General features: G+C 42.3%; 2 long non-coding RNA genes across 3 annotated transcripts; one reads left to right on the top strand and one right to left on the bottom strand.

The window, feature by feature from the left end:
• Nucleotides 1–606: 606 nt before the first annotated feature.
• On the bottom strand, nucleotides 607–9,192 carry LOC116242267 (uncharacterized). 2 transcript variants are annotated; one of them, XR_016465602.1, is made up of 4 exons: nucleotides 9,094–9,192; nucleotides 4,247–4,307; nucleotides 2,799–2,946; nucleotides 607–881 (listed from the first exon to the last, which is right to left on the bottom strand). It is a non-coding gene; the product is annotated as an uncharacterized LOC116242267 (long non-coding RNA). The 2 variants fall into 2 exon arrangements; XR_004169703.2 differs by lacking the exon at nucleotides 2,799–2,946 and having other exon boundaries at nucleotides 620–881.
• A 7-nt stretch (nucleotides 9,193–9,199) lies between these two features.
• LOC149918612 (uncharacterized) lies at nucleotides 9,200–12,249 on the top strand. The gene is made up of 4 exons (XR_016465603.1): nucleotides 9,200–9,681; nucleotides 11,019–11,166; nucleotides 11,732–11,841; nucleotides 11,947–12,249. It is a non-coding gene; the product is annotated as an uncharacterized LOC149918612 (long non-coding RNA).
• The last annotated feature ends 4,919 nt before the right edge of the window (nucleotides 12,250–17,168 follow it).

Here is a 17,168-nt window from a genome sequence, read left to right as displayed (position 1 = left end):
GACAAGAAACTGGATCAATTCAAGGTTGTAGGCCATAAAGCCAGTCATAAGAAAAGACCAGAGACACTTAAAAAAGTGAGTAAAATCTCTGCTCAGCCTCAGCTGAGAATGGAGAGACTTAGTATAGTTCTTTGGGTCTGAAGCCATCCATCACTTCTGGTATCTGACTTAGGACAGTGTCCTTCCTGCCGTATTTCCTCTTCCCATGCCTTCAACTGTGGCTGCTCACCTGGACCTGCTTCCTGCCACTGAAGCCATGTGCATATCAATCATTTTTCTCTAGAGAGCAGCAGATAGCAGGTTGGGTATAATTGTCCTCATTTGACAGTCTCCTCAGATCAGCATCTTGAGTGGGAATGCATGTCCTTATCTGCCCCTGGTTTGGCTTTGGTGGATACCAGACAATCATCAAAGCCAAGTCCTTGACTTCAGAGGTGCCCTCCTGTCAAGACCTGGGACTCTACAAATGGCCAGCACTGCCTCAGCGTACAGGGCTCACCACACCTCTACCCAGATGAAGTCTAGAGATTCACTGTACTTTTCCCCAAATCCCCGAGGGACCAGCATGCAGTGAGCCTCAGATACAAGCAGCACTGAGATCCACAAAAAATGTTTTCTCTGTAGGAACAGCCACTGGAGTCACATACAGGAGAGCTTTATTTGCTACAGCCTTCATCCAGAAGATGGGATTCAGAGTCCTGTACATCCACACAGGATTCAAACTTACATCTTCTATACCCATAGAAAGTACCCTGAAGTGCTGAATGTCACCCATGCATCAAGCTTAAAGCACTGATGTGCATCCAAGTCATGAACACCATCTGACCTTGAGGTGCCCCAGGGAGATGTCCATACTGCAGAGTTCACTTTAGTTGGTTCACCTGGGAAAAAAAGCACAAGTATCATGAAGGATCAGTGTGCCTGACTGACATTTCCCAAAGGTTTATGAGTGTCCAGAATGTGAATTTGGAAACAGGCTATAAAACACCTTTGTGCACTGAGGTCACTGGAATAAAATGATAAGCAAAAAGATGATAAGCATGTCTTTAGGACTACAGAACGGTAACAATGTTCTATAGACAAACAGAGCTCTATCCCATCTACAAGAGCTAGTCCAAATAATTTCATATATGATTACAAGCTGTATTTAAACCCTCAGAAATATTTTGTATTCACCCACAACATGGAACTGTTTGTAAAATTCAAGGGATAATTAAGGCAAAGTCTCCTAGAGAGCATTTTTTATTCCAACCCTTTTTTGTGCCAAGATACAAAACTTTTGGCTCATGTAATACCTGTGCTCCTAAGGTGCATCTGCACAATATACAACTGAATCTGGACTCCACGAATGCTTAAGCACATGTGCCAATGATATCAATAAATAATTAGCAGAGAGACTTTAAATGAGTTATTATTTCTGTCATTGTAAGTTCAGGATCCATAGGTACAGAGACAAAAAAAAGGAATTTGTTGTATTGGATCTTCAAAAGCTCCATTCTCTATGACTGTAGGTATATGCTAATCCATATGGTGAAAGATAATTTTTAAAGTTTGCAAATTTCACCCTTTGACTGTTGACAAACATATGTTTTCTTTTGTAGCAAGGAAAATGGAGCCCTCTTTTGAAGTTCTTACTGGGTAAGGAAACTTAAGCTCATTTTTAGCTATAAGAAAGTGTCCCAAAGAAGGACACTACAATTCCAATCAAAGCAAATGGCCTGCAAGGACCATCTGTTGCTCTGCTGAAATGCCTGAATAAGAGGGTGAACTAAGAGGAGAGAGCTGATAAATCAGAACTTTCTGGAAACATCCACATACGTAGATGTTACAAAAAAAGAGCAGATTCAGGGGGAAATAAGGAACTCTACTGATACTGGGAAGGAGGGGGACTTCTAACTGGGTGCCAGGTTTTGAAGATTTCAAATCTGGATAGGCATTTTGGAGCGCTACACAGGGCTGCGTGCTTTTTTACTCTTTCTGTAAGCTATGATTTAGCTCAGCTGCAAATTGCCTGCGTAGATGAAGAAATCACAGTGTGAAATTGTATGCCCTGTGCTGCGCAGAAGGTCAGAGCAGAGGACCAAAATGGGCCCCCTGGTCTGAGAATCCATGGAGTCTGCTAGGTCTTGGAGAAGGTAACATCAGTGCAGACAAGAAACATGGAAACGAAGTACATAGGTACGATGCATTTTAAATGGAGATCTAAATTTAAACACGGTAGGTTAGTCAGAGGTTATTATTTTTATTTACTGAAGCATTTATATCGTGCATGTAAATGATTTGTAGCTTAAATCACTTGCCGTATGTGCCTAGATGACAGAGATTATTCTATTGAAACCCTGTATATTTCTATATTAGTGGCTATTACCAAAGAAAGACCCGCACCTGCCCCTATATGCCCTCTGCCTTGCTGACAACCGACGGGCACGGAGGAAGGGTCGTGCAAGCGGTTCACCCGGCTCCGTCGGCCACGCGTCGTCGCGGCCATCCCCGCCCGGCCCGGCCCGGCCCGGCAGGAGCCCCGAGGAGGCAGCCTGGGATCTGCAGCCGGTAGGTGGAGCACAAGGCCAGAGCTGGGCCGCGGAACCGCCGTGTTTTGATTCATAAAATGCATCAATCCTCCGGGATGAATAATAAGAGGAAAGCGCAGCGACTGCGCGCTTCCTCCGAGGTGAAAATTCTCAGCGTCCCAGCGCTCGTCTGGTTGCGCTGCGGGTGTTTATGGTCTCCCTGGATTTGGGTGGGAGGAGGAGGAGATCTGTGCACCTTCTGCGTGTTTCTGTCTGGGTTTCGCTCACCTTCGAGCTCACACAAGTGCGCTTCCATCCCCGTCCTGCACCTGAGCAGCGTGCAATGGCTGCTGCCTGGCACTGTCAGGCTTAGAGTGCATTGTATGGGGAGCAGATTGTAAAGCCCGAGAAGCAGAATAATTCCATTTCTAAAAGTCTATTAAGGAAAAAAAAAAAAAAAAAAAAAGAAAGAAAGAAAGAAAGAAAGAAAAAGAAAAGCAATGAAGAACAAAAAGCACACTCAAGAGCACTTTAAAAAGTTTTCAGCTAAATGAGCCTTAAGCAGAGAGAAAGCCCTGAATTTCAAGGTCCTGTGAGTCTTGGAGAAGCTCCATCATCATTGTCACAGCTTACGTACAACATTGATTTTTGTGTTATTATCCAGAGCAGACAGGACATAATGTGTGAACATCTATTTTTCCGCTGGCTTTTATTTCTAATGTGCCTCAGCCTCTGAGCAAATGTGAATCTGAGCCCCTTCGTTCAGTAGAATTTATTATCCTTTGGGGAGGGGGACCAAAATCACAATTGTAAGTGCTCCCTCCGCTCACACACGCATGCACGCACACACACACTAGATGTGCTGTCTGTGCACCACTCCCCTATTGTTTTCACTGTAACTGATTTTGGCATCAGCTCTTTAGCACTTTGGAAGGGCCTTCATTAGCACTGGGACACTGTCCAAAAGGAATCCAGAAAAATCAACACATGGCTGCTCTTGTTCTCATGATAAATGACAGCTTTGGCTGAAAAACAACAACAGTAAGGAAGCAAAACAAAACCCAAAAAGCAACAAGGGTAGCCATAATGTGAATAGGAGAAGTCAGACATGACTAAATCAGCCTGGATGGGGAATGGGGTTGACTGGGAGGGGGCAGGGGGATTCCTCCCTTGGTACTGGATTTAAAAAGTGGTTTGGCCTTTCTGCTGAGGTGGAGGGGGGCTCATTCTCATAGGGGAGAGATATAGGGGCGTGGGGAGAGGCAATGAGCAGACACCACAGCTTTGGTGGCACGAATGAAAGGGCAGTGGTTTAAGGACAATAAAATGTCTGCCATCCTCACGGGGAAGAGGGATCCACATCCCTTCTATAAAGCACAGCTTACGAATGCAGTGAATGTATTCGGCTGCTGTATTAACCCATTTATTCCCCAATGGCTGTGTTTACACTCGAATCCTGAAGTGCTTACTCAGGCAAAACTCCCAGTTGACCTAGTCCTGAAGGCTTTAATCAGGAAGTATGCCCAGTGACTTCAATGGGAGCTTTGTCTCAATAACTATTCAGGATAAGGCCCATAGGGATCTTGAAACTAGAACTAATTGAATTTTTTGCACGGCATGCCTTTTCACTTGAAAAGAACTCCTTTTACCCCAAAACAATTCTTCACTAAATATGTCAGTCATTTTTCCTTATTATTTGAAATTTTCTATCATATTTTACCAGGATGCTCACAGACCTCTTACTTTGTACGGAAATCAAAACGAAACAAAATCATTATGGAGATCTTGACTCTTTTCCTAAGGAAAGAAAAAAAAAAAAAAAGATAATTAGTTAACTAGTTTTGAAACAGTGTTGGTAAAAAATTGTGGAAAAGACCTAAAGAATGTCAGAAAATAAGTAAATGTCTTTTTTAAAGCAATAAAAATAGGCTTGCTGAGATTTTTTTGGTGGCGGTATTGTTATATACTTCCCTTGCATTTTGATGTTTTTCCATTAAGAACTGTGGCATACTATCAGTGAATACACAAGTTTGTATACAGTTGTTTTCAATCACCACAACCAATGTTTAAATTCATTGTGGAGCTTCTAAAAAAAAATTTAAAAGTCAGCCCTGACCTTCAAACTTTTCCATGTGCTAAAATGGATGAGTTCTGAGGAATCCTTCAACTTCAACAACTGTTTTAAGCTTGCTTTCTGCATGGAAGACAAATATGGAAAGAAACACCTGAATGAAAATTTTGAGGCAAATATCCCAAAAGTCTGTGAAAATGTGTACAAAGCCATGACTACAAGGCAAAGATGTCCTGGATCTGTTTACAAAGTGGGGTTTGTGCCTTTATTTGTGCCTTTATTTTCAAGCCTTAGAGTAGACTTCTTTCCTAAAACTATATTTCAGGGTCTGGAGTCCTATCTAGCAGAGTTATGGTTTTAAAACACGTTTAGAAACTATGTTTTCAAATGAGATATTGAATTTCATGGGAGGGGAAAAAAAAAATACAAACTGTGAGTGCAAATCTGCTGTATATAAACGGAAGCAATGTTTTCCACAAATTGTTGGTGAGCTTTGCACACCATGCGCCTCATCCCAACTTGGCACATATCAGATGGCTGGTCAACAGTGACCCATGAGAATACACACAGGGCCCTTACACATCAGCTGCATTACAACTTGTTCATTACCACACGCAGCATCCCACATTGATCATGAATACATATCATTAGAAAACAGGCTGTACGCTGATGAGGAGTTTGGAAATTGTCCTGCTTGAAATTCATGTAAGGAGTGTAGCTTTGATAGATTTTTGGATTGCTCACTTAATATGTTTAAAACACAGAAGAGTATTTCATTGGAACTTGCATTATCCATGCAAAAACACTTAGAAGAAAACCCTATATACTGACTTTTTTTTGCTACAGCAGAGGCCTGATGAGGCTTGCTGGCTGATCCCCTCTGGTCTCTGAATTTGACTCAAGGCTTTAACAAACTTGGGTCAAGCCATCATTCTGAACCCACATGAACTCACACCTCCCAGTGCTTTCAGATGAGCTTCGTGTAAAGCTGAATCCTTTCATAGCTGCCGTTCAACAGAAATTCAGGGGCACTATTGGATTAGAGCTGATCCTTTCCCATACCGCCCTTGCAAAGCTAAATCACTGAGAACAATCAGTTGAGAGAGTTCTAAATTCCCTTTCACACCCACCCAATTAAACTTTTATCATATGGGTTGATCCCGTGATATAAAACACAAGTGTGTCTTAATGCAATTTGAAGTCACAGGCAGCCTTCTGGGAGAAGGGCAGATGCCTGATGTACCTTAAGCTGATGTATTAGATGCTGTTTTTTCCTGCTTTATGCCATTAGTACACTTGTTCACCATCTCCCCTACCACACTGCCATCAGGGAGATCTAAGCTTGGCAGCAGGCTGGGATCCCTGCCTCTGAGCTGAAAGAGGTTGAGCTATTTGCAGAAATAATGCTTTCCAGACGTACTAAACAGCACTCATCTTTCCAGATGGAGGGGCATTAGTGTTGCTTCCAGCCATCTCTTCACCTTCTGGTGTACTTGCCACTCCTCCCTTATGCACCATGAGCCTTATGCTGCAGATACCTCTCTGCATGCTGAGAAACTCAGCGATTCGCCTGCACCTTGCAGCCTTGCAGCCAGCTGGAGCAGTGATAAATCTCATCCCATTTTAGTGGGGGACTCTTGAAATAGGAAACAGGGGGCTCTGGAAGGAGCAAGATGTTCAAGGACCTTTTGTCCCTCCCACGTTCTGTATTTCTACCCAAAGGTTTGAAAAAGGAGAGGATTTGGCAGGTAGAGAATCTGCTGAAGATAAGCTCTGATGGCAGCCAATCTAAAGGGGAAGAGACAGAGAAAGTCAGTGATGAAGAGGTAACGGCCTCAGTGCTTATGCAAAGCTTTTAGTGGTCCCACAAGACCTGCAGGCTGCCTGGTCCAACGACCAAGGGCTAAGAGCCAAGCCTTCAACATGGAGATCTTGGATCTGTGGCACACCAGGCTACATCAACTCTGACGAGGTCATCTGGATCACATGAATGCTTCAAGTCAAACAACTGAAAAAAAATTTATTATGTTTTTCTTTCTCCCCCTTCCCCCCCCCCCCCTTTTTTTTTTTTTTTTGTTCTTCATGTGAATCCCCAGTGGAAGAAATCCACCGAACAAGCATGTTGATTTTGGCAAAGGCACACACAGTCACTCTGTTCTAAAGATGAGCTGACACGTGCAGATTCACAGATTAGCCATTTCTAAAGGTTAATTAAATATTGCCATTGTTTTCCAAGCTATTAATGTATGTTATTCTATTTTTCTCTGTTTAAGAACATCTGGGTTTTGGAGTTAAAAAATATGCAACCCTCTGTCCTCCTTCAGAAAAGGTCTTAAAAAACACACACAGAGTGTCTCCTTTAAAAATAAGGAATGGTCATCCTCAGAGTCACATTACATAGTTGAGAAAAAAATCTTAGAAAAATATTAGGAAAAAATGTTCTTCCATAAATCAAAACATTCGATGTGCATTCTCGTCTGCTGAGGGTGTCTCAGGACTAACTCACAGCAAATGAGCTGTAAGAGAGTCTCCTGGTGTTAGTCAGCCTGTCTTTATTTGCTGAAATTACAGAAAGTTATTACACGTAGACATGTTCCTCGCTCCATCCTTGCTGCCAGGATGTGTGACAGCCAGTTCTGTTTGGAGTGCTGGCAACCACTGGGTAAATGAACTGGATCTGCACAGCTCTCTTTGTTTCTGTCCAGTGTGCCTTCTCAGCATTTTGGATTCAGCTTATGGACAGATGTGAGGTGAAAGAAAGAATGAGTAGGATTAGAAGAATGCATCCCTAGTTACAAACAGGAGGTGCAGAAACCTAACCCCCTGGCTTGGCAGAGGCAGGGAAATAAATGCCTACAAAATGTTCGAGGCAGTCTTAGCCCTAGTAACAGGGTTTGGCAGCAGAAACCAAGAAAAGGTAGGCTTTGCCTGCAGCTTTTCTGCATTGCCACTGTGATACCTGCAACAGCTTCAACTCCTTGCACCAAATCTCCCTCTCCAGGCCCAGGCTGTAGGTGGTACAAAACCCCAACCTGCTGACATTGAAAATAACTGCTCAAGTTACACAGGAAAAAGAAAGAAAAAAAAAAAGAATCTAATCCAGAATCTTCCATGCCTCCATCTACCCTTCTGTCAAGCTAAATTTCAGCTGTGTTGCATTATTAATATTAAAAAATTGCTTGGAAATTCTTAGACTTAAAGAACATAGAAACATAAAATATTGTCCTAAGACTGAGAATGTGGTTTTGCATATTAGATGACTCTTCCCCAGCAACCAGACATTGAGCTTCCAGGTCAGGCAGCCTGCACTAATCAAAGCCCCACACAAATTCCAAAGACATTCACCATCACCAGTGCAGACTCTGGTCCCAGCATATTTCAGGCCCAGCCATCAGCTAGCATGTAGTTTTGCCAATGTAGTGGAATTGAATTAACTAAACCTACTCAAGAAGTGTCTGGATTATGTTCTCAGAAGTATGGTCTGATTTTTGAGTAGTGCTATGTGGAGCCAAGAGCTGGACTCAATGATTCTTAAGAGTCCCTTCCAACTTGGGATACTCTATGATCCTAAGATTCTACTCATGGATGAGTTAGACCAGTGTTGGTCTAACTTATGTCCTTCTGCCTCACCTTACCATTTCTGCATCCATGTTGCAGTTGTCACTGATCCCTTTCTCACCTCCCTTCTAGGATGGCAAGCTATGGTGTCACTTCCCCTATTTTACCTGCTCATACTAGCAGAGAAGAGAGCTCTGTACTGACTTCTGCATCTCTCTATAATGCATCCAAGGGCAAAAAATAAAGGGGGCTGCACTGCCAGTGATAAGTAAGGTCTGGTATGGATCAATACAAACCAGCTTTGGCATGTCTGCCATGTCCTGTGCTGCCTTGCATTCAACTATCTCTGCCCTATACTGCCATATGCAGTGTGTTTCACCAGTATACTCCCTAATGCTACTGTACTCAGCCCTTCCTGATCCTACTGGGACCCCAACTGCCACTTGAAATGAGAAAAACTGTTTTTTATTTCTGTCATGTTCTACACAGATGGTTTGATGATTCCTCCTAGCAAGCATTTCACCAGTAGACAAAAAGTTACCATATCACAGTGCCTGTTCTGGCCTGCAAGTTAGCAAACAATAAATCTTAATTACACTTAAGTGCCAAAAATCTGAAAAGAGTGAGTCAATGTTAGTCAGCTGTGCATTGGTCCCGACTCCTGCCTCTGCTTTGGCTGGAGATGCAGCTGCAGGAATACATAAACTAGTTTTTGATTTGTTTGTTGCCAGTACAATCAGTGGTAGCTGCTCCTTAAGAGCATTTCCAGTATTAGTGGGCTTACTGGCATTCATCCTATTAGCATCTCAGATGCAGGTGGCATCTGGAAAGTTTTATTTTAAAAGACTTTTAGAAAAGTACTTTGGTTAATAAGAAGCATTATTTTAAAATATCTCGGCAGTTTTCCAGAGAGTAGCTCAGTCTCATGACATCTGCTCAGTGGATACTTGTTACCTTTGGGTTTATTGAAAGAAACCCTCTGAGCAACCCTTTTTGTTAGCAATCTGCTTCATAGGCCCTGCAACAGAATAATGCTGGAGTGAAAATGAAGTTGCTAGCAGAGAGGATTTTCTATGCTGTAACAAACTGGAACTGGAATTCTGGAACTTGCATGTCACAGCATTCAATAACATTGCCTGGTTTTCCTTGTTTTCCTCTTAGTGAAGTTTTACCATTTTTATTCAAGAACTGGGGCTGCAGATCTCAGCTCAGAGGGATGCAGTAAGGTTTCCAATTTGGAGGGGGATATCTGCTCTGGAGAGCATTTTACAGCAGAGGTGCAGGCAGCTCCAGTACATACAGTTAGGTTTGCACTTCTTCCCATCTTACACACTGCAGTGAGCCAATCTTAAGTAACTGCTCCCCCTGTTCAGGAGTGTTGACAAATTATGCTGGTTGAGTAATGGCTCATTCATTATACATAAAAGGAATCACCAGTTCATCTTCCGAATTTCACCTATTCCAATATTTAGCGTTCAATGGGAAAATGATTGAATGGAAGTCCTGCTAGTGAACAAGAGGATTTCATTTATAAGGAGCAAAGTAAGTCCCATTGCCAGAAAGAAAAACACACCTTTCATGAAATTCACCTTTATTAATAGCTGACAGAGCATAGCTGGTAAACCAACCCAGCTATTCAGCAGCTTCCATAAATTAAACCAAAGCAGAAACTGCTTTTACAAAAGCATCAGCTGGAGCTTGGGCTCCTGTTTGGTTACATCACTCAAGTCAGGTTTGTAGATTAAAGAGCAATAAAACTACAAGCGTAAGCCAAAGTGGAGGAATTGAAATGATGTTTTTCCTGTGAAATGTGAGCATAAGAACTGAGTATCATTCTGAAGATGCAGTTGGGGCCAAAACCTCTGGCTGTGTTGATGTGGCTCCACTGAAATCAAAGCAGCAAAACTGCAAGCAGAGACTGAGCTGATTCGCAACCCCTACGTATTTCACACTTCTGTGTAGTTTCTATTCCACCTTGAGGTCTAGATCTCCTTTTTATAAGAGGACAGAAATCGCTCATTTAAAAAATAACAAAATTATGTTTTCAGAAGTTATTTCATATCTTCTTCAAGTGCCAGAAAAATACAACCATTCTCTTCAACATCATAAAATCATAGAATGGCTTGGGTTGGAAGGAACCTCAAGGATCATCAAGTTCCAGCCCCCCTGCTGCAGGCAGGGCCACCAGCCTCCAGATGTGGTACAAAAGCAGGCTGCCCAGCGCCCCATCCAACCTGGCCTTGAACAGCTCCAGGGACGGGGCATGCACAATCTCACTGGGCAGCCTGTTCCAGTACCTCAGCACTCTCTCTGTGAAGAACTTCCCCCTGACACCCAATCTAAACCTTCCGCCCCTTGAGCTTAAAACCATCCCCCTTGTCCTATCACTATCTACCTGAGTAAAACGTTGATTCCGCATCCAAACATTCAAACTGGTAAATTCAGATTTGTGAGAGCGCTTCTAGCAAACAAAATGCAGAAATCAGGCAAAATCTTAGAGGCCCATAAACGTGTGCCACCTTCATCAAAGTATCAGAATAACACAGGAGACACCTAGGTGTTGGACAGAGCTCTAAAGTAACTCGATTCTGCTTCGGTGAAGGATATAGACTAAACTCAGAAAAGCTACTTTTGGGAATAACACTCATTAGTTTCTGACCAAATCATGGATTTCAGATCATTCCTAAATTAAATAAAGTAAGTTATTAAGTCTTGGAAGAAGAACTTCAGCAGTCAGCTGGCACTATTGTGGTGCTTTTTTTTTTTTTTTTAACCATGCATTCTGGGACACAGTTGTGGAGTTGAAACAAGTGGAAATGCAGAACAATTAAATTGCAACCATATGAAAAAGCACATGTTTTGCTACCATTATCTTACAGGGTCTTTTCTTGTGGTGTCAAACCTGGCTTCAGGAATGTTTTAGATGACAGAGAGTGTTTAGAAGTGAGAGTTGAGATCACCCCAGTGGTTGAGGTGACAGCTGCTATAAAGATGGACTTGAAAATGAAGCAGCATACAAGATATTCAGTAAGTATTCCAAGAGATATTTTAGGAGTCTTGGGAACATTAATTCCACATACAAATCAAAAGTTTTGTCCCTGGCTGCTGGGCAAGGGCTGTTAGAAAAGACTGAGAGTAATTAAATAAGCAGGCAACATGTGCAAATCAGTCCAAACCAATACGAACAAAGGCAACTTGTTTTAAATATAGACAAATGCCTTTGATAGCAAGGTCAGATTAAAAAAAAAAGAAAAAACAAAAAACAAAATTGAACTGCTTATAAAGAGAACTTTCTCCACTTTGACAAATATATTTCCTCCTATGTTTCTCTGCACTGTGTCAGGATCCCTGCATACAGATGTAGGGAACTGTGTCTCTGGGTGCTGCTCAGCCAAGCAACAGGAGTGTCATCAGGTGCAGTGGCTCTGGGTCTGAGCAGTGTATCTGGCTGCAGGGCTGAGATCAGATCCAGACAGTCCAGGAGCTGGATCAGAGTCTGATGACCATCTGCACTGAGTCTGTCAGCCAAAACCATCTTGGCCAGTACACTGCTGGGGAATGATCGTGTCTTTGTCTCTTTTTGATCTTTCAGATTACCCTGGGAATCAGAGGAGCTACTGGAAAGGCATAACACAGGGCTCAGCAGGAGAATTACTGTCCTGGACCTGGGCCTTCTTGGAGCAGGAACTCTTATTCTTGGAGGTGAGCACATTTATTTTGGAGTCTTTGCGCTGTTGCCTCTCCACGCTAGGTGTGCATTTACTACTGACAGATTCCCTCAATGAGGAGCTGTTGCATTTTCTCCAGGCTCTTGGAAATGGACAACCATTTGGATTCCCTAGGCACATGTCAACCAGACTGGAGTGCAAAGTTCTCATGGAGATAGTCTTTCTTGGTGTAAATATATCACTATGCCCATGAAGAGTCATCCTCTTGATGTTTGAAGTACAGATCAGAATGCTGCTCAGGCCACTTCCCTATCTCCCACCTCCAAGATATCTGTATGTAATTTCGTAACACAGTTCCCGGGCCAACATTCTCTGACTACAGAGGTGGTAAAACAGATCAGTTCCCAATGCGTTAGTGAGGCAGCTGTGATTAAATTCTTTATCTGGGAAGCTTCCTCATGTGTTTGTGTGTTCAAGCTACCAAGCCAGTTCTGCAACAAGATGTAGCACCAAGATTTTCCTGTCTACCAGTGTCTTATCTGAGAAGAGACCAACTTGACTCAGAGCTAATGAGGTTGCCGACTAAATCCATAAGGCAAATTCACATGTATTAGGCTGACAAGAGATCTAATTATGGGGTGTTGGAATCATTTTGATACCCACAGGAATAGGAGCACTTGTAATAAAAGGAAATTTGCCAACAGGGAACTAAGATTTTACTGATCAGGAGTTAGTGATTAGCCCCATAGGCTGAGAAAGAATTAGCAACAACTAATGACATGTAATGAGATGTGCATATTTATATGATCTGAATGCCATGCATTCTTAGATGGCTAACAGCCGCTATTGGACTTTTTATGAAGATCTTCTTGCTCATGAGGGAGCAAATGGCAGGATTTTGTGCTTGAAATTGCTTGATCCCGTTTGATCCAAACCGCCTTCAGTCTACTCTGCTCATCATTCTTTTTCTCGCCACTTGGTCAAGAATTGACAAAAGTTCAGTACAAACAGTAGAAGGGACAATTTCTAGTTTTTGTTTTCCTGTCACCGATAGCCACTAAGGGTGAAAAAAACAAGAAAGAGCCACAAACATGCCTAACATTTTTAACCACAAATAGCTAGAAAGAGAAGCAAACAGCACAGAGCTGTTGCTTTTTTGGAAAAATCCCCCTTGGATATAGGTAACTTTAGTGAGATCCACTCTAATACAGACCTGAAGAGCAATAGCACACTTAAAACTGCTCCTCCAGCTTCCCGGGGGAGGAGAAATGAGAAGCAGCATGTTTTGACCTGCCCCAGGAGCAGGATCTGGAGGCAGTTCACAAGGATACCAACAGGGCAAATTGGAAAGGTGGAAAGGAGCAAGCCTGTGTGTTTCCTAATGCAGAGCAGCTTCTCCCAAAAGCAAATCCTTTGAAGAAAATGTGCAGGTAAGAACCATTAAACACTCCTGGGAGAGAAAAGGTTGACATCATATTTTTCCTCTACATAAAAATGTATTCCTACATACCTTACTTTGTAAAGCATGCCTAGGAGTCCAGCTCTCTTATTATCCTCCAGTGTTATTCCCCTCTTTTCTTATGCTAAGTCACTTGTGGGGAAAAAAAAATAACAGCAAAGCACTCTATTAATGGAAAACCTCTTCACTTCAATGGAGCCAAGAAATGCAAGAAATGCACACTGTCCCTGAATTCAGCTCAAGGGAATGAAGAATGGAAGTAATTCACAGCCATCTTATACCCGTCTAAGTCTCTCTCTCTCTCCATCTCATCCTACAGGCTTTCATCTTTAGTCTCAGTGGCACAGTGGCAGATGTCACTTTGGCACTGCTTCTGAGCTGTTCTCTGTGAATTAACAGTGGAATTCGATACAGGATCAGGTTCTAACAACCTCACTCAGTGACCCGGTACCATCTAACTACCAGAAATATTGTCAAAATTAAGGGCTCCCACAGGCTGTTACTGGTGATCCTACTAGTGTGCCAGCTAGAGTCCCCACCACCTCCTCTGGCCACAGATTTGCAGGCACATCTCTGGGTGTGGCTGGACTATACTCTCCGAAGGATGCTGAGAATCACATATCAGGTAGGCACTTGGCCTTAGCAGACTGTGCACAAGATGGCAATGGGGATAGCAGGTGGGTAGGGTACAGCATGGGCCATGTTTATGATAGCATTTTTTTTTTTTACAATCCTCTGATACTGTCTAGTCCAAAGCAAGGCTGTGAGCACTCACCTCAAAGCATGTAGGTAGCACTAAGTTCCCTTTTAACTCCTCATCTGCAAGTCTGCTGCAACACACCACTTAAATCATTTTTTTTTTTCCTTTGCATTTTATTTCCTATGCTGATTTTCAGATAGAGGAAACTGTGATAAAGGAACACCACAGTACTCACCCACTGTCTGCTGCTGGTGAGTCTCACTGGTGGTACCGAAGGCTTGACCCCTATCTCTCTTTCACAGCTGCCCCCAGCAAGTGCCATGCTCATTGTATAAATGTGCTGCTCATCAAGATAAAAGGAATAAGGATCTATCTCAAAGCACTTAGGTATGATTAAATAAAGGAGGCCATTTCCTGTGCTGCTAATCTGGTTCCTTTCAAAATCACTAACTTCACTTTTTGAAAAGTTACCATCTTTTAATTCTCATGGGTCTCCTCTACAGTTCTCCTCCTCCTTCCTGAGAAGGGGTGATCCACTTCATGATACAACAGGAGCTCACAGGACTGATTAAAGTGAACTCCATGCAACACAAACAGTGATTTTTCATGTACAAAATGAAAGAATTGAACTGCTCTCTCTTTTGAGTTTTGTCTGGGTCAGGATACCCAATTAACCTGCAGGTTCCTGTACTGGCAGTTACCTGCTCTTCACTTTGAAATCAAGTCACTCTCCTGTTTTGGGAGCTCGCCTGCTCTAAAAGCCTTCCTGTTCTTTAATATGACAGAATAAAGCAGAAACAGCTACTATGGAAAGAAAGAAAGAAAGAAAGAAAGAAAGAAAGAAAGAAAGAAAGAAAGAAAGAAAGAAAGAAAGAAAGAAAGAAAGAAAGAAAGAGAGAGAGAAAGAGAGAGAGAAAGAGAGAGAGAAAGAGAGAGAGAAAGAGAGAAGAAGAGAGAGAGAGAGAGAAAGGAAGGAAGGAAGGAAGGAAGGAAGGAAGGAAGGAAGGAAGGAAGGAAGGAAGGAAGGAAGGAAGAAGGAAAGAAAAATCAGGCTCATTCCACATGGCCTCTTACTATACGTTTTGAGTATGACTGTCAAAAGTTCAATAATGTCTTAGCTGCTTGGCTAGGAGGCAAGCTATTTTAGGACTTTAATATTTGGTGCGTATGTATGAAGTCAAGTAAGGCTCTAGGTTATACATTCCCACCATAACACTTCCAGGGTTTAGACTGCATAACCTCTGTGTGTGTATTTTTCTGTGCCATTCTTATTTGCAGAAAGCCAGTCAGTTTATGTACCACACTGTGCTTTCCAGATTAGGCACCACATGCAACATAGCTACATGCAGAATATTCTAATGTTTGGAGTCCTACTTTTTTCTTTTTTCTCCACTTCTTATTTGGCTTGCAGGATTTGTGCTGAAGCAGAAAAACAGAGGACTTTGTGTATTTATTGACATAAGTTCAAGCATGTGAGAGTGAAGCTGAGGGTGTGACACAGCAGGCTCTTACCTGCAATAACCATACAAAATGCCCATTGAACATATGAGGAAGGACTGCGTAGGCAGTGAAGCCAAATCTCTTCTTGGCACAATGAAACCCCAAGGCTGCAGCCATGGTGCTTAACACTTGAAGTGCAACACATATCTGACCACAGTGAATGCATCACATGCCTCTACTTTGGACTGTTGCTCTGTGAAAGTGTGCACTGAGCAAAGCCATAGGCAGAAATGAGTTGGATGCATCTGACATGGGGGCATGTGCTGCATAAATCACAACCTGTATCTCTGTCTCAGCCTAGGTGGGAATGTGACTGCCGTGACATGTCATTGCCCATCTCTGCTCACGCTGCTTAAGTTCATTGATAGTGTGCAAGCAATGAAAATCTGCAGAGGCTCATATACAACTGATGTCTCTCTGCTGCATAGTGTAGCATGTAGAAGTAAGTTATTTATACACTGAGCCTGACTTTCCTTTATCCTATGTCACGGACGGAATTTTACATTTGTGCAACAGGATGAGAAAGTCAGCATGGTAATAGGAGATGCAAGAAAATGGAGAATGGGGTTTATGGCACTAAGGGATCTACATATTTTTTTTTATAAATACAGGCTTTGGCCAAAGCTCACTAAGCTGTGATTTTAAATTGGATGTTTTGGAAGTGATGAATAATAGTGAAAACAGTATTTTTAACTTTCTCTCCGTACGACTTTCCTCAGGGTGATCTGAAAATATTTGCACTGTTTTGGAGCAGACCTTTTTGCTCCGACTTTAATTTCACATATGTGCCACAGATTGTAAGGCTCTACTACACCAAAAAATTAAATCATATGTGATAGTCTTGTGCTACATGGAGGCTGACACTGTATCTTCAGAGAAGTTAGATTTTTTGCTTCACAGGACCGCTTCAGAGCTTCTCATCATTACAGTTCCCTTGGTGTCCACCTCCCTCCTTGACAGCCATTTGGCCTGTCCAGCCTCCAGCTTCAGTCAGGCTTTCCTCACCACTCATACCTGATCTTTTGACTCTGAGTACCTGAAACAATTCTCATGCAATCTACTAAGCAATATAAAATGAGATAAACTGCAAAGCTTTTCCAAAAACTGTGAGTAAATTGTCCACTTGAAAACCACCTCTCCCTTGGGCAGTATGAAAATCATACGAGGAAACTGATGGTAAGTACATTTCAAAATTGTAGTGCATCCTGATGGAATAATGTTTGTAAAAACATGCATTTCTTTGTCAGTTGTGTTTTTTTGTTGTTGTTTGCTTGTTTGTTTTTTGTGTTTCCTGTTGGGATATTTTGATGAATAACTCAAGAATTGCCTCCCTCCAGTTAACAGGTTAGAGATGAATACAAAGTTGAAAATGGCATCATCTCTGAGGGGCAGAGTAGGAAGGAAGAACAGCATGAGTACTGCTCATGTGGACTGCTCATGTGGCATGGAGCACTTACAGACCATCACTGAATGGAGATGGGACATAAGGCTAAGGAAGGAGTTCCTCTACTCTGAGCCTGCCTTGGTCTATCCATTGCAGAATCCATGCCATAGCACTGACCTTTTTCCCCCCCTTGTTTTCTCTTTCTTTCTTTAAAAAAAAAAAAAAAAACTGGATTGAGTATTTTGTCCACAGAATGTCTGAAAAAAAAAAAAAAAATCAACACCAAAACCTCTTCCTTTACATAAGTCTTCTCAAGAT

This window comes from Phasianus colchicus, chromosome 3 (assembly GCF_987193195.1).
Source record: "Phasianus colchicus chromosome 3, bPhaCol1.hap1.1, whole genome shotgun sequence".
NCBI lineage: Eukaryota > Metazoa > Chordata > Aves > Galliformes > Phasianidae > Phasianus > Phasianus colchicus.
Note: the sequence above shows the minus strand (reverse complement) of the source record. Positions and strands in the feature narration are given on the sequence as shown.